Raw genomic sequence first — 21,420 nt, forward strand, 5'->3', positions numbered from 1 at the left:
TCACACACACAAACAAACTTACCCACACATCACCACATCTGGCTGTGAATATAGATTGTGTTTTAAATGTTTAATGAGGACAAATCTAAAGCAAAGCCATAGCAAGAAATGTTAAGTGTGCATGGATCAAAGCAATGGAGGCCAGGCAGACAGCAGGCTGACAGATGGGGGATAACAACACAGATATCAGCAGAAAGACCCAGTCTAGCGCTGCTGCGCCGAGGCTTATGGAACCACACTATACGAAGCTTCGCAGGGTACAGCTAGAAACATGCATAGACACAGGCATGCAGGCACACACCCTTCCACATTCATACAAGCTGACCTATCTTCCCTGCAACTTGCAGGGTGTGTGAGTGTGTGTGTGTGTGTGTGTGTGCGTATGTATCACCAATGCAGAGATCCAGTAATAGGATTACCACTACTGAGACGTATGTTTAAAATCAGACATGCTGTTGTAATAACTAGTTCACATCAATGGCTATGGGTTTTACATTCATAACTCTGGTGTACATCACTGTACATTACTTTGAGCAATGAACTAACACACACACACACACACGCGCGCGTTACAGACAAAGATACATGCACTTACACACTCACACAAACAACAAAGTTGCCAATGACATCCAGATATTTGAAAGCTAAGAATTCCCATTGGTTACTCACCAGGTTCACTATCTGAAATTCAGTCAATGGGAAAAGCAACCTCTCAGTACTTGGAGACCTCACCGGTCAGCCTGGAAGGAGGGTAATACAAGAGGGAAATCCTCCCTCTCTCAACCTGGAAAGAAACAGGGAAACAGTGAGCATTACAGCTAAAGATAAATAACATAAAATCGTGCTCAGTGATTTGGATAACAAATAGCATAGACGTTGATCAAAAGTACCATAAACAAAAAAGAGTTTGTTTAATCAATCAATCATAGTATATGTTAGATTACATTTTTTACAGAACATTCAAGTGTGTGCCAGTGTGCCAGAGAATGCCTATCTTTTGGCAAAATCTTCACTTTCTGTAGCCTCTCAATTATATGTTGCCCAGACATACAGTGAATATATCAAATCAAATCAAATCTTATTTGTCACATACACATGGTTAGCAGATGTTAATGCGAGTGTAGCGAAATGCTTGCACTTCTAGTTCAGACCATGCAGTAATATCAAAGAAGTAATTAACAATTTCACAACAACTACCTTATACACACAAGTGTAAAGGAATGAATACGAATACGTACATAAAAATATATATGGATCAACGACGGCCGAACGGCATAGGCAAGATGCAGTAGATGGTATAGAGTACAGTATATACATTTGAGATGAGTGGTGTAAGGTATGGAAACATTATATAAAGTGGCATAGTTTAAAGTGACTAGTGATACATTTATTACATACAATTTTTTATTATTAAAATGGCTAGAGATTGAGTCAGTATGTTGGCAGCAGCCACTCAATGTTAGTGATGGATGTTTAACAGTCTGATGGCCTTGGGATAAAAGCTGTTTTTCAGTCGCTCGGTCCCAGCTTTGATGCCGCTGTACCGACCTCGCCTTCTGGATGATAGAGGGGTGAACAGGCAGTGGCTCGGGTGGTTGTTGTCCTTGATGATCCTGTGACATTGGGTGGTGTAGGTGTCCTGGAGAGCAGGTAGTTTTCCCCCGGTGACGCGTTGTGCAGACCTCACTACCCTCTGGAGAGCCTTATGGTTGTGGGCGGAGCAGTTGCCGTACCAGGCGGTGATACAGCTCGACAGGATGCTCTCGATTGTGCATCTGTAAAAGTTTGTGAGTGTTTTTGGTGACAAGCCAAATTTCTTCAGCCTCCTGAGGTTGAAGAGGCGCTGCTGCGCCTTCTTCACCACACTGTCTGTGTGGTTGGACCATTTCAGTTTGTCCGTGATGTGTACACCGAGGAACTTAAAACTTTCCACCTTCTCCACTACTGCCCGTCGATGTGGATAGGGCGGCGCACCCTCTGCTGTTCCCTGTCCATGATCATCTCCTTTGTTTTGTTGACGTTGAGTGTAAGGTTATTTTCCTGACACCACACTCCGAGGGCCCTCACCTCCTCCCTGTAGGCCGTCTCGTCGTTGTTGGTAATCAAGCCTACTACTGTAGTGTCGTCTGCAAACTTGATGATTGAGTTGGAGGCGTGCATGGCCACGCAGTCGTGGGTGAACAGGGAGTACAGGAGAGGACTGAGAACGCACCCTTGTGGGGCCCCAGTGTTGAGGATCAGCGGGGTGGAGATGTTGTTTCCTAATCTCACCACCTGGGGGCGGCCCGTCAGGAAGTCCAGGACCCAGTTGCACAGGGCAGGGTCGAGACCCAGGGTCTTGAGCTTAATGACGAGTTTAGAGGGTACTATGTTGTTAAATGCTGAGCTGTAGTCGATGAACAGCCTTCTTACACAGGTATTCCTCTTGTCCAGGTGGGTTAGGACAGTGTGCAGTGTGATTGTGTCGTCTGTGGACCTATTGGGGCGGTAAGCAAATTAGAGTGGGTCTAGGGTGTCAGGTAGGGTGGAGGTGATATGATCCTTGACTAGTTTCTCAAAGCACCTCATGATGACGGATAGTCATTTACCTCAGTTACCTTCGCTTTCTTGGGAACTGGAACAATGGTGGCCCTCTTGATGCATGTGGGAACAGCAGACTGGGATAAGGGTGATTGAATATGTCCGTAAACACACCAGCCAGCTGGTCTGCACATGCTCTGAGGACGCGGCTATGAATGCCGTCTGGGCCGGCAGCCTTGCGAAGGTTAACGCGTTTAAATGTTTTACTCACGTTGGCTGCGGTGAAGGAGAGCCCGCAGGTTTTGGTAGCCGGCCGTGTCGTTGGCACTGTATTGACGTCAAAGCGAGCAAAGAAGTTGTTTAGTTTGTCTGGGAGCAGGGACATTGTGGTCCGAGATGGGGCTGATTTTCTTTTTGTAGTCCGTGATTGACTGTAGACTCTGCCACATGCCTCTCGTATCTGAGCCGTTGAGTTGCTACTCGGCTTTGTCTCTATATTGACGCTTAGCTTGTTTGATTGCCTTGCGGAGGGAATAGCTACACTGTTTGTATTTGGTCATGTTACCGGTCACCTTGCCCTGCTTAAAAGCAATGGTTCGCACTTTCAGTTTTGCACGAATGCTGCCATCAATCCACGGTTTCTGGTTGGGGAAGGTTTTAATAGATGCTGTGGGTACAACATCACCGATGCACTTGCTAATAAACTCGCTCACCGAATCGGCGTATTCATCAATGTTGTTGTCCGACGCTATGCGGGAACATATCCCAGTCCACGTGATCGAAGCAATCTTGAAGCGTGGAATCAGATTGGTCGGACCAGCGTTGAACAGACCTGAGCATGGGCAGTTTCTTGTTTGAGTTTCTGTCAATAGGCTGGGAGCAACAAAATGGAGTCGTGGTCAGATTTTCCGAAAGCAGGGCAGGGCTTTGTATGCGTCGCGGAAGTTATAGTAACAATGGTCCAGGATTTTTTCCGCCCGGGTAGCGCCATCGATATGTTGATAAAATGTAGGGAGTCTTGTTTTCAGACTAGCCTTGTTAAAATCCCCAGCTACAATGAATGCAGCCTCAGGATATGTGGTTTCCAGTTTACATAGAGTCCAATGAAGTTCATCCAGGGCCATCGATGTGTCTGCTTGGGGGGATATATACGGCTGTGATTATAATCGAAGAGAATTCTCTTGGTAGATAATGCGGTCGACATTTGATTGTAAGGAATTCTAGGTCAGGTGAGCAAAAGGACTTGAGTTCTTGTATGTTGTTATGATCACACCACGCCTCGTTAATCATAAGGCATACCCCCCGCCCTTCTTCTTACCAGAGAGATGTTTGTTTCTGTCGGCGCGATGCGTGAAGAAACCAGGTGGCTGTACCGACTCTGATAGTGTCTCGAGTGAGCCACGTTTCCGTGAAACAAAGAACGTTACAATCTCTGATGTGTCTCTGGAAGGCAACCCGTGCTCAGATTTAGTCTACCTTGTTGTCAAGAGACTGGACATTGGCGAGTAGTAAACTCGGGAGCGGTGCGCGATGTGCTCGTCTACGATCCGATCCATTGTCCTGGATGGTGGTCCAAACAGAGGATCCGCTTCGGGAAAGTCGTATTCCTGGTCGTAATGTTGGTCAGGTGACGTATGTAAATAAAACTTAAGATTTCCTGGGGTAACAATGTAAGTAATAATACATAAAAAAACAAAATACTGCATAGTTTCCTGAGAACGCGACGTAAGGCGGCCAACTCTGTCGGCGCCGGATAAAGACAATCAATGAGAGTGAATGAGAGTTCATTAAAGACTTCGAGAGTGTCTAACTCACATGGTACTACATTATAAGAGATAGAAGGAGGCTGAAAAGACTGGGGTATTTTAAGATGGAAGCAAGAGCAAAGAGAGTAAGTAACAGAACAAGTGTATTTTGTCCTTCGCCCATCCTTCTCTCCTCCTTGCTGTGTTTCCAGATGGCCATCTCATTCTTAGAGAGAACAGAGGACGTGACCTCTGTCAAAAGCTCAAGAAATGTCTGCCTTTGGGTAGACAGATACTCACCTACACAACAGTCTCCATATTAGACACTGACAGCAGGGGCCTGAGGCATTAAAGTTACACACTGAGCCACACACACTCACGCACGCATCCAATCAAGCACACTCATGCACACTCACACACCCACACACTCTCAGATCCACATGAGGTCTCTGTCTATTCTTCTCCTCTCGTTGACTGTTAATAGCTGGAGTATTGCCATTGTTTGTCTGTTAACTGCAGCCCAGTATGGTAACAGCCCACTGATGTTGACATGACGGTGCCAGATTGGCCTATAATGGAATGGCTGCCGTAAAGCTCTATACGACCAGGGGGAATGGGAGGAAAACCTACTATACCCCAAACAGAGCCACACTGTCTGGGGGAGAGGTGATGAAAGAGGAGGGGGGGGGGGTGAAGGGAGAGATGGTCATAGGTAGGGAGGGAAGGCCAGTGTTTCTTTACGTATTACAGAGATAAAACACTCGGGGAGATAGTAGAGATAGCACTTCCCACTAATCAAGCAATCCAGTCAATCAGTCTGACACTGACTCATCATCAATCAAGCAGGGTCTGGGCTGTACATATGGACACGAGCCAGTCAGAGACACGAATCAGAGAAAAAAAGAAAGTAAGAAGGAGAAAGAGAGAGCGAGTGAGAGAGAGGGAGAAAAGGAGAAAGAGAGAACAAGGGGAAGACGGGGACAGAGAGAGAAAGAAGAGTAAGCAGAGGGAAAGGGAAATGGAGAAGGGGGTAGAAAGAGAGAACGGGAGATGTAGAGCGAGAGTGGTGGCTCCAACAAGGCACAGCTGACAGTCTTAAAATAGACATTAAAATGTTTCTTTAAAAAGATGATGACTTCTTACTGCTAGCAGCAAAAACTGAAAAAATGACTGCTGTTTAGAATTAATTGACTTCCTTGTGCGCAAAGAGAGATTGGATGTCGTCACGATAAGTGAACAGGGCAAAGAAGAGGATAGAATTTTTTTTTACGTTTCAAATATACTGTACAAATCCAGAATAAAACTTCTCAAATGAGGGTTATGGTTTGGGAGCAGTGAGTTAGTTTGGTGTGTAGGCCTATTAAGTGGATGTAGAGTGCGACCTATGTGAGATGAGTGTTTTGGATAAGAAAGATACTGTACTGTATAGCCAAATGACCCTCATTATAAGGGCATGCGTGCATGTGTGTGTGTCTGTATCCCTCGAAACATTCCATGCATGACTAGTCAAAACACACACACACACACTGCCCTTAAGAACAATCCAATTATAACCTAACGGGATATTGTTCTCTCTTCAGGAACGACCGCAGAGATAATGAAGGTAATGTAGAACAGTAATCTCTCTCTGCTCCATTACACTCATGTCCCCCAAAGTAGCACAGTGCTACATTAGCTTAGCATACAGAGCAACGGTAGCCATTTCCCACAGCCGCCACTTTAGCTTAGCGCACATCACATCTCCCACTGTCAATGCAGTTAGCAGTTAGTGACGCAACAACACCCGCACCAGTATGCTAGCAATCTAGGGTTGCTACATTGGGCTTCCCAATGGGAAAAACTTTGAATATCTGGATGAAGTTGAAGAGGATTTTTAAAACTACAGCTGCATTCAACACATCGTCACCGATCCACCCCACTCTCTGGAGATGGTGTCAAGTGTGAATCAATGCTAGCCTCTGAACGCACCACTAAGGGAACAGCAGCAGACAAAAGGCTAGGACACACACACGAGCGCAAGCACACATGTGCAGACAGACACAAACATATACAAACACACACACTGGAGTTTGGTGTTTATGGCGATAACATGTGTGATTTTCACCAAACTGGCAGTCAGGGTATCAGATGGTGTTAAAAGGGGAGGGTTCACACACACACACACACTCTCTTCCCACATTCATACACAACCTGACTGAATCCCATCACCTTGTGTTTCCAGTGTGTGCGCGTGTATTAACCCTATCCCAAAACCTGAGCCCTAACCCGCCAGAATGAATGCCTAAACTTAAAATGTCCATAAAACGTCACATTTCGAAAGGGAGACTGAGTTCCTGTTGGTCACACACAAACACTCTACGGTGTGAACATGTTTTCAAAGAACCTGGGTTTGACATTTACCAGAGAATTCGCTTGAAGTCGCCCCCTCCCTCCACTAATTGCATTAGGCTAAAATTCTCTCTGTCATCAAGAGAGCATCCCTGATCATCCCTATTGCCTCTCATCTGGCAGACTAACTTTTGATTTTTGCTTTTGATACTTAACCAAAACAGACTACAGCCCGCAATTTCAAATGGGAACAAATGAGTCATAGTGGGTAGAAACAAGGAGGTGGGCATAGCCGAATTGCGTGTGAGCAATAACTCAATTCGCCTTCGCACTCCTTCAAAACTACACTTTTTTTTTTTTTTTTTTTTTTTAAGTTGGCCAAAGGGTAAAGTTTACAAAACTTACTCCACTCTGTTCGTAACATATTCTAGTTTTGGGAACAGAAAACTGTATTGGGATCAAATGTTTCATTGATGAGAAAATCTGCAGAATGTTGGCCAAAATCCATCTCGTTCCATCTTCTCCCACTGCCGGCCACTGGGCTTCCTCTCACTACCATATTTGGTAGTGAGTAGAAAAGCCAAGCAGAGGCTTCACATTTATACATCCGGTGAAATATCTGTCTCATTGTTCTATCTGTGACCGAAGTGTAATGTAAACAAGGAGTATAACACACAGGAAGAGCTTTTACCATGTAATAACCATGAACACCGGTAACTTGTAGTCTGGTTAGAAGTAGGTGAGAGGCCTTATCTGTTCAATGCACTACCAGACACCCACAACATACCCCAGTCACACATGGGCTTACCTTGCTATAGCCATATAAATATAGATCACATACACAGAGGGTATAAAGGGAACAGAGGCAGAGAAGTGTAGAAGCGGATGAGTGTACCTACCACACACTATCGCCATGACTATACCCACACATGCATGCCAGTTTTTTTAGACCAGGTTAAAAGTACATATGAAACCAATCACATCATCAATATTAACACTAACCATAGGGAGAGAGATGGTTCTGGGGCTCTGTTCACAAATACAAACAGACCCCACAGAGCAACACAATTAGACCAAACCAAATCATGAGAAAACAAAAAGATACTTGACATTGGAAATAATTATAAAAAAAACAGAGCAAACTAGAATGCTATTTGGCCCTAAACAGAGAGTAAACATTGGCAGAATACCTGGCCACTGTGACTGACCCAAAATTAAGGAAAGCTTCCACTATGTAAAGACTCAGTGAGCGTAGGTTTGCTATTGAGAGAGCATAGCATAGCCTTGATACTGGCTCTCAAGAGAAGACAGGCTATGTGGACACTGCCCACAAAAAAAGAGGTGTAAACTGAGCTGCACTTCCTAATCTCCCGCCAAATGTATGACCATATTAGATTGACATATTTCTTTCAGATCTTTTGAAAACAAATCAAATTCGGATAAACTCCCATATCTATTTGGTGAAATAAAACAGTGTGCCATCACAACAGCAAGATTTGTGACGTATGTTTGAAACCTGACAGTGTTTTTATATACTTTTATTTTGGCTCCTGCAGCTCTGTTGGGCTTAGTTGCTGTGAGCACTGCTGTCTGTCCCGGGATCCTGCCTGATTCAGCATAGGGGGAGAGACACGAAAGCCCAGCTACTGGGGAATCCACGCCCGCCTATGTTTTATTTTTCTTCCACCCCATTTGCCGGACGCCGCTCTGGTCTGGTGGAAGTTTTGCCGCCATGTCGGCTCTCCACAGCCGACTGGCCGGTGCTCAGCAGGGTTCCATCCCCGATTGGGTCTCCCCCTTCCCTGGAGAAGGAGCTGTTCTCGACCCAACCAACCAGCCATGGAGGTACGTCACTCACCGTGGAAGTCAAAGAAAGCATCCTCTGGCAATGGAGGTCTCCATTGAGATGTTGAACCCAGATCTGACATAGACCAGAAACAGCTTTGCCGCCCTTGGTCCAGAGGTTCCGGTGCCTTCTTCCTTGAGGGCTTCCCATTCAAGATCGGATCCGGAGGTACCTGCGTCTACGTCCTCGGTTCTGTCTCCCTCTCCGGTGGCTTCAACCTCGGGTTCAGATCCTCGGAGATCCCAGCCTCATCAGACCGTGAGGCTACCTGAGACACAGGCCCATTCAACATCACCAGCTGTCATCATAGGCAGCTCTATGGTGAGAAACATCTCAGTTCCCCATGCAAAAACCCTGTGCTACCCAGGAGCACGAGTACAGGACATAACAAGGCTGCTTCTGACTGTTCTACGACAGATGCCAGGAGCTGAAACTGCCGTAGTCCATGTGGGGTCAAACAACAGCAGGAGGGCTAGCTCTGAACATTTGAAAAAGGATTTTAAAGAACTGATTTTAGCATTCAAAGTACCCAGTAACCAGTGCCTGCAACCTGGTTCAGCTTGTCAGTCAACCTACCAGGGTAGTTGGTAACAGCACAGGAATGAAATCATCAACATGTATTGATCCCATCTTTACTAATGCTGCAGAAATTTGCTATAAAGTAGTATTCAAATATATAGGATGTAGGGATCACAATATAATAGGCATATCTAGGAAAACTAAAGATCCAAAGGCTGGGCCTAATATAGTGAGTATATAAGAGGTCATACAATAATTTTTGTGGTGATTCATATGTTGATGATGTAAATAATATTTGCTGGTCTGTGGTGTGTAATGAGGAGCAACCAGATGCTGCACTTGACACATTTATGAAATTGCTTATTCCAGTTACTAATAAGCACGTACCCATTAAGAAAATGACTGTAAAAACTGTTAAATCCCCTTGGATTGATGAGGAATTGAAAAATTGTGTGGTTGAGAGGGATGAGGCAAAAGGTTTGGCAAGTAAGACTGGTAGCCCAACTGATTGGCAAACATATTGCAAATTAAGAAATCATGTGAATAAACTAAATAAAAAAAACTATACTATGAAACAAAGATAAATTATATAAAGAATGATAGTAAAAAGCTTTGGGGCACTTAACATTTTTGGGAAAAAAGCCAACTCGGCTCCATCATTTATTGAATCAGATGGCTCATTTATCACAAAGCCCACTGATATTGCCAACTACTTTAATTACTTTTCCATTGGCAAGATAAGTCAACTTAGGGATGACATGCCAGCAACAAATGCTGACATTACACATCCAAGTATATCGGATCAAATTATGAAAGACAATAATATTGCTTTTGAATTCCGTAAAGTCAGTGTGGAAGAGGTGAACAATTATTGTTGTCTATCAACAATGACAAGCCACCGGGGTCTGACAATCTGGATGGATTATTACTGAGGATAATAGCAGACAATATTGCGACATCTTCAATTTAAGCCTACTAGAAAGTGTGTGACCTCAGGTCTGGAGGGAGGATAAAGTCATTCCACTACCCAAGAATAGTAAAGCCCCCTTTACTGGCTCAAATAGCCAACCAATCAGCCTGTTACCAACACTTGGTAAACCTCTGGACAAAAATGGTGTTCGACCAGATACGATGCTATTTCAAGGTAAACAAATTGACAACAGACTTTCAGCACGCTTATAGGGAAGGATACTCAACATGCACAGCACTTACACAAATGAGTGATGATTGGCTGAGAGAAAATTATGATAAAATGATTGAGGGGGCTGTCTTTTTAGACTTCAGTGCAGCTTTTGACATTATCGATCATAGTCTGCTGCTGGAAAAACGTATGTGTTCTGGCTTTACATCCCCTGCGATAATGTGGATAAAGATTTACTTGTCTAACAGAACACAGAGGGTGTTCTTTAATCGAAGCCTCTCTAGCATAATCTAGGGAGAATCAGGAATTCCCCAGGGTAGCTGTTTAGGCCCCTTGCTTTTTTCAATCTTTATTTGACTTTCAGTAAAGCCAGAGTGTCTATGTACTGTATGTGGATGACTCAACACTAAACACGTCAGCTACTACAGCGACTGAAATGACTACAACACTTAACAAAGAGTTGCAGTTCGTTTCAGAGTGGGTGGCAAGGAATAAGTTATCCCTAAATATTTCTAAAACTAAAAGCATTGTATTTGGGACAAAGCATGCACTAAACCCTAAACCTCAACGAAATCTTGTAATAAATCATGTGGAAATTGAGCAAGTTGAGATGACTAAACTGCTTGGAGTAACTCTCGATTGTAAACTATCATGGTCAAAACATATTGATACAACAGTAGCTAAGATGGGGAGATGTATGTCCATAATTAAGCGCTGCTCTGCCTTCTTAACAACACTATCAACAAGGCAGGTCCTACAGGCCCTACTTTTGTTGCACCTTGACTACTGTTCAGTCGTGTGGTCAGGTACCACTAAAAATGACTTGCAATTGGCTCAGAACAGGGCAGCACGGCTGGCCCTTTGATGTACACAGAGAGCTAATATTAATAATATGCACGTCAATCTCTCCTGGCTCAAAGTGGAGCAGAGATCGGCTTCATCACTACTTGTATTTATGAGAGGTATTGACATGCTGAATGCACCGAGCTGTCGGTCTGAACCACTGGCACACAGTTCAGACACCCATGCATACCCCACAAGATATGCCACCAGAGGTCTCTTCACAGTCCACAAGTCCAGAACCGACTATGGGAGGCGCACAGTACTACATAGAGCCATGACTACGTGGAACTCTATTCCACATCAAGTAACTGATGAAAGCAGTAAAATTAGATTTAAAAAACAGAAAAAAAACCCGTTATGGAACAGCGGGGACTGGGAAGCAACACAAACATAGGCACAGACACATGCACACACACACACACACACTAACATACGCAATATACACACACACATGGATTTAGTCCTGTAGATATGTGGCAGTGGTGGAGTAGGGGCCTGTTGTGAATGTTTTGTAATGTTTTTAAAACTGTATAAACTGCCTTAATTTTGCTGGACCCCAGGAAGAGTAGCTGCTGCCTACAAATACAAAAGGGCAGCCAGTGAAGAACAAACACCATATTTATTTTTCCCACCTTTTGTACGTTAACTATTTGCACATCGTTACAACACTGTATATAGCTATAATATGACGTTTGGAATGTCTCTATTCCTTTCGAACTTTTGTGTGTAATGTTTACTGTTTATTTGTTATTGTATATTTCACTTTTGTTCATTATCGATTTCACATGCTTTGTCTATGTAAACATATGTTTCCCATGCCAATAAAGCCCTTTGAATTGAATTGAATGAGAGAGCGACAAAGAGAGGAAAGTTCATGTCTTTAAGCCTTACCTTGCCTCCATTCCATCCTTTGTCTCTCCTCCCCTTTCTTCCTGCCTCACTCTGCCTCTCTCTCACTCTGCCTCTCTCTCACATCTTACCTCGCCTCCCTCTTACCTCGCCTCCCTCGCCTCCCTCTGCATCACCCTGCATCCCTTCATGTGTCCCCCTGCCTATGTTCTCCTCTGTTTTGCTCTTTGCACAGAATGTCAGTCCAAATAGGGACTATAGAGACAACCAAGCATACAACCTCAGTCATCACATCTACACACACACACACACAGACACACACACACTGCCACTCCCATGCAGAAAGCAGCTGCTCCCCCTGACCTTCCTGAAATATTCAACTATTTCTCGTTCCTCAATTCAGCTTTTGACTTTGTCCTGACTCGACATCCCCCGCCTGGCCTGTGTAGTCAAAGAATGATTTCCCTGCGGCTGCTCTCTTCAGCCACGCTGCCATCCTTCATGCCACTTCAGGAAAATGGCATTAAAATCGTATTTGGGGTTCACAGGAGAGAGAGGGAGGGTGATGAAGAGAGAAAGAAAGAGAAAAAGAGAGAATAGGGACAAAATAAGAGAATCACAGGGAGGGAGAGGGAGAGATTAGGGAGGGAGGAAAGAAATCACAAGCAGTCCGGCGGTGAACAGACTTTTACAAACTCATGGGCAAGAGGGGCAGACAAATATCTTCGGGTGTGGTGGGATAGGGTGAGGTTGGGTGATGCTGCACGACTGGCGGTCGGTGCCGTTTAAGATGAGGGAGGATGATTTTAAAAAATGATGAGCATAACCTTATTTCTCTCACAACATATTGGATGAATGTCATTCATATTCCATTAACCCAGCTCAATGTAAGATTGATAGGTTTAGGCTACTACGTGATAGTCAAATTTTCCCTGTACCCATTATGAATTAAAAGTTGAAAAAGTAGGTGCACAGGTAGAGACAATTTTGAGTAATCAATACCGCCATTCAATACCGCCTTGCAGACTCTTGCCAGCATCTAGCTGAAAGCAGTTTAGCAGTTACACCGGCGGGCCCCGGTGGCAATAAATTAATAAAACCAAAAGCTTACCTTGACTTGGAAGAGTTCTAATGTTGGATAGCCGTAGCTAGCTAACATAGCATCCCTCTCTGTCTGAGTAGGCTAAAATATCAAGCTGCATTTGCTAGCTAAGTAAAAAAAATCAAAGTAAACTCTCCTTAATTTTGGAAGAAATGTATTTGTTCAAAACTGTTCCAACTATTGTCTTTCTCTCTCTTTGCGTGAACTACTCCCCACATGTGATGCACTGCAGTGCTAGCTAGCTGTAGCGTATGCTTTCAGTACATTCCCTGATCCTTTGATTAGGTGGACAACAAGTCATTTCATGCTGCAAGAGCTCTGATAGGTTGTAGGACGTTAGAATTACTGTGTAAGTCTATGGAAGGGGTTGAGAACCATGAGCCTCCTAGGTTTTCTATTGAAGTCAATGTACACAGAGGACAGAAGCTAAATGTCCTCCGGCTTCACCTTGGTGCTACCCTACAGAGTAATGCTGAGGCAACTGTAGACCTTCATTGTAAAAGAGTGTGTTTTAGTCAATTATTTGGTGACGTGAAAACATGTAGTATAGCTTTATCTAAAAAATAATAACTTGAACTACTGTATTTCAATTTGTATGAAATTCACTGAAATTCCCTTCCTCCTCTGAGGAGCCTCCACTGTGCTGCACCCAATATAGTCCTGAATGATTTGTTATTTAGTCATTTACCCTTATAGAATCTCTGCTGAGGAGGCTTTTTGCCATTGGGGGGTTTTCTGTGTGAGAGTGCTGGAATCTAAACCTACAGTGCATTCGGAAAGTATTCAGAAATGTTCACCTTTTCCACATTTTGTTACGTTACAGACTTATTCTAAACTGGATTAAAAATGATTTAAAATCCTCAATCTACACACAATACCCCATAATGACAAAGCGAAATCAGGTTTTTAGAAGTTTTAGCAAATTTATTTAATAAAAGAAAAAAAGTATTCAGACCCTTTGCTATGAGACTCAAAATTAAGCTCAGGTGCATCCTGAAACCATTGATCACCCTTTGCTATGAGACTCTACAACTTGATTGGAGTCCACCTGTGGTAAATTCAATTGACTGTACATGGTTTTAAAAGGCACACACCTGTCTATGTTAAGTCCCACAGTTTACAGTGCATGTCAGAGCAAAAACCAAGCCATGAGGTTGAAGGAATTGTCAGAGGTTTGGAACCACCAAGACTCTTCCTAGAGCTGGCTGCCCAGCCAAACTGAGCAATCGTGGGAGAATGGCCTTGGTCAGGGAGGTGACCAAGACCCCAAAGGTCCCCCTGACAGAACTCCAGAGTTTCTCTGTGGAGATGGGATAACCTTCCAGAAGGACAACCATCTCTGCAGTACTCCATCAATCAGGCCTTTATGGTAGAGTGGCCAGGCTGATGCCACTCCTCAGTAAAAGGCACATGACAGCCCGCTTGGAGTTTGCCAAAAAGGCACCTAAAGGACTCTCAGACCATGAGAAACATGATTTTCTGGTCTGATGAAACCAAGATTGAACTCTTTGGTCTGAATGCCAAGCGTCACGTCTGGAAGAAACCTGGCACCATCCCTACGGTGAAGCATGGTGGCAGCATCATACTGTGGGGATGTTTTTCAGCGGTAGGGACTGGGAGACTAGTCAGGATCAAGGGAAAGATGAACGGAGAAAAGTACAGAGATATCCTTGATGAAAGCCTGCGCTAGAGCGCTCAGGACCTCAGACTGGGTTGAAGGTTCACCTTCAATACAGGACAACGACCTTAAGCACACAGCCAAGACAACGCAGGAGCAGCTTCGGGACAAGTCTCTGAATGTCCTTGAGTGGCCCAGCCAGAGCCCAGACTTGAACCCGATCTAGCATCTCTGGAGAGACCTGAAATAGCTGTGGCGCGACGTTTGCCATCCAACCTGACAGTTCTTGAGAGGATCTGCAGAGAAGAATGAGAGAGACTCTCCAAATACAGGTGTGCCAAGCTTGTAACGTCATATCCAAGAAGACTCGAGGCTGTAGTTGCTGCCAAAGGTGCTTCAACGAAGTACTGAGTAAAGGGTCTGAATACTTATGTAAATGTTATTTCAGTTTTTTATCATTAATACATTCACAAAAATGTCTAAAAATCTGTTTTTGCTTTGTCATTATGGGGTATTGTGTGTAGATTGATGATGAAAAAATATATATACTTATACACATTTTAGAATAAGGCTGTAACATAAGAAAATGTGGAAAAAGTCAAGGGGTCTGAATACTTTCCAAATGCACGGTAGATGGGCTTCACATACAGAGACAGAAGGGCCCTGTTTCGCTGAGTCGGATGCATTCTCCAGTGAGATACATTCAGCCCTATGCAAACTGAATGGAACGTATGAAGTAGAGAGACAAAAGATACAACAATTTTTTTTCTATATCAATTTTTGAGCCCCAAAGTTTAATTTCACCAGTAATCCAAGACTTGCTCAACCCCGGGTGCGCATGTATCCGACACCAATGTACAAATGTATTGGTGGTCTTGACTCGGTCTCGGATAGTGAGGACTCGTAATTTCTCCAGAGACCAGCTGAGTAAAAAACTCATAATAATCAGCTTCCATTCTGTCAGCGCATAAAACCGCTTCGCCAGTCCAAATATATACACTCCTTTCTTTAAACATTAGTACCTTAACAGCCTTATCTATTATAGACATGTTTGCGCAGTGGCGAACCTATAGGCCTTCAGAGTGTGACAGGTTTGTGATTCTGAAAGGACAGAAACCGTAATACCAGCGCACTCATGTAGGAGAGCATGTAGGAGAGTGCACTTTTTGTAAAACACAAAGGCCAGTGTTCCAGCACAATATCATCTTCAGGGAGCAAGAATGTGCCGCTCTGAACTGGTTCTGGCATGGAGCAGCTCACAGAAGAATGACATCGGTAGCCGGTAGGGTAGAAAATACGTTTCAATTGAAGATATCTACCAACAGGGGCACAACTTTCACTGGGACATGTCCCCCCCACATTCTGAAATTGCATTTTTGCCCCCTCCAGTTTACAAAACGTGGCAATGGTGTGCTTTAGGACCATGCGGATGCCTCCGAGCGGTCAGATAGTCAGATAAACAGCCTGAATATTTTTTTCAATAAAAAGTTATGGCCCCTCCACTTCTAAAACCAAAGTTTTGCCCCTGTCTACCATTAAATACTAACTAAGTCAATAATGGGTACGCAAACCAGTCTGAAGTGTTGTTTACTAGGCTATTTGTGATGTGCAATTGTCGTCATGCACTATTTGCATCAGGGGTGTACACATTGATGGGGCCTGGGTGGACACAAGCCCACCCAATCAGATTGGTGTGTTTTAAGCATTGTTGTGGACTTAAAACATCTAATTCTGAAATTAGATTCTGTAATTTCGTCTATAAAAAAGGTTTGATTTTGAGAGTGGAAATCTGAAAAATCTATTGGAAAACTCAACAAACATAGGAAAACATGATTTTTTACACAGGGTGCCTTTGCTTCATTGGGTGGGCCCTTTAGGAACTTTTTGGCAAACTTAGAGTATACTGACTTCTCCAGGCACCTCTACACTATTGCACAGGGCCGATGGAAAGACAGCAGTCACACACACTATGATGTTAAAGTATAAGCAGTCCATAAACTCTGACTAATAAGCCAGTAGGTCCCAATCATAAGAATACAAAAACACAACCATTAAGCATTTCCCAATTGAAATGTACAACTATTACTTCCCATTGCAAAAAACATTTCACATTTAGCACACAAAGTAACCTGTGAGCTAAAGTTGAATGTTTAAGTGACAGCGTTTTAACTACTTTGCAGATATGAAAAATCAGACACTTATAATATCAGTCAAAAGTATAAAATACCCAGTTTATGTTATGTTACAAAACCAACTTCATAATATGTAAAAAAAAAATATATATATATATATTAAAAAAAAGTTATATTTCACTCAACATTCCATGATTTTTATTTAATTTAATTTTTATTTCACCTTTATTTAACCAGGTAAGCTAGTTGAGAACAAGTTCTCATTTACAACTGCGACCTGGCCAAGATAAAGCAAAGCAGTGCGACACAAACAACAACAACAGAGTTACACGTGGAATAAACAAGCATACAGTCAAAAACACAATAGAAAAAAGAAAGTCTATAGTACATTTACATTACATTTAAGTCATTTAGCAGACGCTCTTATCCAGAGCGACTTACAAATTGGTGCATTCACCTTATGACATCCATATACACTCAGGTTTATTCAGAGTTCACTTTGGTATATGTTTGTATTTATAGAATTATTTGTATTGTTTTTTGGAGATTGTTAGAGGCATGTTAAACTTGAATGTAATAATACTGGTCAGGTTCTGCAGAACAGCACTTTTTTGAGGAGTTTTGCTATTGTTATATTGTTACACTACTTTTTGATACTGTTTTTATGAATCCATTTTGTACAACGTAATGCACTGGTTTTGTAATTGTATTTGAATGTGAAATGAAAATAAAAATTATTCCCCCCCCCCAAAAAATAAATAAAATAAAAATCACTCTTGTGATTCTTTCTCCCCTTTTTCAGGGGCGTAACATTAGCAGGAGACCACCAGGGACATCTATGATCGGCTGACAGTCTTGGTTAAACCACATGTATTCTAAAGCAATATTCACTGTGCAAATGGCAAATGGCGTGTGCAAATGGCGTGAGGAGGTAAGGCAATAAATAGGCCAAAGTAGGGAAGTAATTCAAGTTTAGCAAATTAATACTGGAGTGATAGATGAGCAGATGATGATGTGCAAGTAGAAATACTGGTGTGCAAAAGAGCAGAAAAGTAAATAAAAACAATATGGGGATGAGGTAGGTAGATTGGGTTGGCTATTTACAGATGGGCTATGTACAGCTGCAGCGATCGGTTAGCTGCTCAGATAGCTGATGTTTAAAGTTAGTGAGGGAAATATAAGTCTCCAGCTTCAGTGATTTTTGCAATTCGTTCAAGTCATTGGCAGCAGAGAACTGGAACGAAAGGCGGCCAAAGGAGGTGTTGGCTTTGGGGACGACCGGTGAGATATACCTGCTGGAGCGCGTGCTGCGGGTGGGTGTTGTTATCGTGACCAGTGAGCTGAGATAAGGCGGAGCTTTACCTAGCATAGACTTATAGATGACCTGGAGCCAGTGCGTCTGGCGACGAATATGTAGCGAGGGCCGACTAGAGCATACAGGTCGCAGTGGTGGGTGGTATAAGGGGCTTTGGTGACAAAACGGATGGCACTGTGATAGACTGCATCCAGTTTGCTGAGTAAAGTATTGGAAGCTATTTTGTAAATGACATCGCCGAGGTCGAGGATCGGTAGGATAGTCAGTTTTACAAGGTTATGTTTGGAGGCGTGAGTGAAGGAGGCTTTGCTACGAAATAGGAAGCAAATTCTAGATTTAATTTTGGATTGGAGATGTTTTATATGAGTCTGGAAGGAGAGTTTACAGTCAGGCCAGACACTTAGGTATTTGTAGTTGTCGAAATATTCTAGGTCAGAACCGTCCAGAGTAGTGATGCTAGTCGGGCGGGCAGGTGCGGGCAGCGAACGGTTGAAAAGCATGCATTTAGTTTTACTAGCCTTTAAGAGCAGCTGGAGGCCACGGAAGGAGTGTTGTATGGCATTGAAGATCGTTTGGAGATTAGTTAACACAGTGTCCAAAGAGGGGCCAGATGTATACAGAATGGTGTCGTCTGCGTAGAGGTGGATCAGGGAATCACCCGCAGCAAGAGCAACATCATTGATGTATACAGAGAAAAGAGTCGGGCCGAGAATTGAACCCTGTGGTACCATAGAGACTGCCAGAGGTCCGGACAACAGGCCCTCCGATTGATGTACACTAATGCCCTGGATACATTAATACGTGGTAAATTGCCACGTGCTGCTCTTGTATGGTCTGGTTGTTAAATGGGTAAACAGTTTAATCCATTCTCCATTTCATGAATTTATTCACAGGTAAATAGTAATATGCTCTAAACTGCTCTGGTGACAAACAAACTTTGCTGCCCTGTTTCCATTCGTCCACAAGGCTGGGATAACCTATTCAAGTAAGTAAATACATTTTGAAAATGTAAAAAAACTATGTATTATTAACTTACTAGCTACAGTGCAGGCTAATTCAAATGAGCTGCTAACTTAGCTAGGTAGCTATCTAGCCATCTTCACATACTGTATAGCTAGCTAGCTAAGTGAATTAAATATCACCAGCTACCTAACTTCATATTAGCTAGCTATTGCATTTGTAGATAGCTAGCTCACAGCCATGGAGGAGGGTGGAAGGATAGCAGCCCCAACTGTCAAAGTGAGAGTGTAGGCTATTCTGGATAAGGCTGGTACTTTATGTAGTTCCAGTCCCTAGAAGTGAGGACAGAGATAATAGTAACATAATATAAGTGCTGTCTAATTTGAGTATAATGAAGTCTGTTTCTTGTGATGTTTCCTGTACTCAGATACAGAAAGTCTGTCTGCAGACGAAGAGGTCCCAATTAAGTGCAGTGGTTCTCAGTCCTGGTCCTGGGGACTCAAAGGGGTGCACATTTTTGTTTTAGTACTTCACAGCTGATTCAAATGATCAACTCATCATCAAGCTTCAAGTGGTATTTACTGTATGTATTCATTTGTGATACTATCCTTGATATGATCCTGCTGTTGTCACATGCTTCACATGCACATGTGTGCACATACGTCTAGCTATCCGACGTTATCATGATTTGCTAAAAGAGATATGAGACTTCAGTAATCCACAAAGAACTGATGGAAAAGTCAAATAATGACATCATCTTCCATATTCCTACAGATACCTTGCAACTGGAGATTCCTTCAAAACGAGGGCACTGCACGGTTGGGTGACCAGGGCCATCTGGGACTGCCTCCTGGAGGAATGCAGGTGTGTGAAGGCTACCTGTGTCCTGCATATCTTCATGAGGATGGACAGAAGGACCAGGAGGGGATCAGCAGCTCGCCACCGTGTGCCAGAGGAGAGGTCTGCTGCTCTGCAGGATGTTTCAAGTATCGGGGCTAATATCGCAGCACGGGAGGCAATCCATTTGCAGGAGATGTTCACCTCCTACTTCTTCGAAGAAGGTGCTGTACCCTGGCAACACCGTAGACTACACTATACACAACCAACGTCTCTCTTTTAAGAGCTACCCACATTGCAATATTGCTACCCACAGTTATTCAATTCCCAGTTTCTCTCCCTTTCATTTCTACTTACAGGCTTTTTTTAAGAGTCACCCATATTGAAAAAATGTAGAACAATTAGACACCCTATAACCCACACCTACACACTCGTGTTTCAATCTGATTGGTGGATTGTGTTTTGCAGTAAGCAGGCTCAAGTGTATTACTGTGGCTCCTTCCACCTTCAAAAAATAGGCAAGAGGGCTAACCATGGAGAAAGTAAGACACTTCATTATTTCTATAAGTACGAGATATTGTTTGTCCTCGTGTGCCCGTGTATGTTTTTCAGTATAAAGTACTCTGCAGCCACTTAGTGTGGACACCGGGTAAGGCCACACACACAGATTTCTGTTGAACACTGTCTCTTTAACTACCTGATTTTCTCAATAACAGTCTCCCCCTTCACTTTATCCCTCTCCCCTCTTCTCCCTAAATCCTCTAGGTTATATCAGCTGTGTCGGTCAACCCTTCCCGCATCTGAACTGGCTACATAGAGAGCACAGCATGATCAGAGGTGAGAGGTCACTTGGTCGGGTCAACAGGAAGTATTATTAAAGAGATGCTTTACATTGAAATACAGATAGAGATGGAGTAGTCCCAGAGTTAATGATCCAAGGTCAATTTCACCCCCTGATGATTAAGATGAATGACAGTGCTAGAATTTAAAAAAACGCTAGGCTTAATCATGCTGTCTCTCTCCATCTGTCTCTTGTCTGAAGGTATGTTTTTATGTGAGAGAGGATGCCAAACTCAGACCCGTCATCGCACCTCATCCGCTCTTAAGATAACCTTCGGGCCACCAGGGAGCCCAAGGCTGGTTAGGAGTCACAGCGAGAGATACTATAATGTAATTGTGATGAACTGAGAGAATATTAAGTTTAGTAGCACTGTAATTCATTAATCATATGCTGTCTTCCCTGCTCCTCTGTTCTTACCTCTTTCCCTTTGTATTTTACACTCCCTCACACCTCTCTTCCCACCTTCTCTTTCTTCCTCCATTTTTATGATGGACACCAGATGTGCATTGAAGTACAGATTGAATTTATATTTATAATATAATTATACAATTATAATATTTATAATGCATGCATTATGCATTTATAACACTTGGATAATGAACTTCTTTCAATAAAGCTGTTCACATTCTCTACTGGTTGAAATTAAGTCTCTCATTTGATGTAATACTACACCAGTCCTGTGTCCTCAGATCGGTGCAGATGAAGGAAATTAGATATTGAGAAGAACTGGTAGAGTATTTACATGATGCATAAAGAAGTGTAGTGGTGTAGATCTAGATTCTTTACATCCACTGTTTCACAAGACGACAACCAGAATAACAACG

At 43.1% G+C, this 21,420-nt stretch overlaps 1 protein-coding gene across 4 annotated transcripts in view; it reads right to left on the reverse strand.

The window, feature by feature from the left end:
• LOC129854042 (xylosyl- and glucuronyltransferase LARGE2s) overlaps nt 1-21,420 on the reverse strand; it is a 242,808-nt gene that overhangs the window by 42,694 nt on the left and 178,694 nt on the right. For all 4 annotated transcript variants that reach the window (XM_055920660.1, XM_055920659.1, XM_055920661.1 and 1 more), the window contains one exon: nt 670-784. The gene's annotated coding sequence lies outside the window, so the exon portion shown is untranslated. The remainder of the gene's footprint in view (nt 1-669; nt 785-21,420) is intronic.

Source organism: Salvelinus fontinalis, chromosome 4, assembly GCF_029448725.1.
Source record: "Salvelinus fontinalis isolate EN_2023a chromosome 4, ASM2944872v1, whole genome shotgun sequence".
NCBI lineage: Eukaryota > Metazoa > Chordata > Actinopteri > Salmoniformes > Salmonidae > Salvelinus > Salvelinus fontinalis.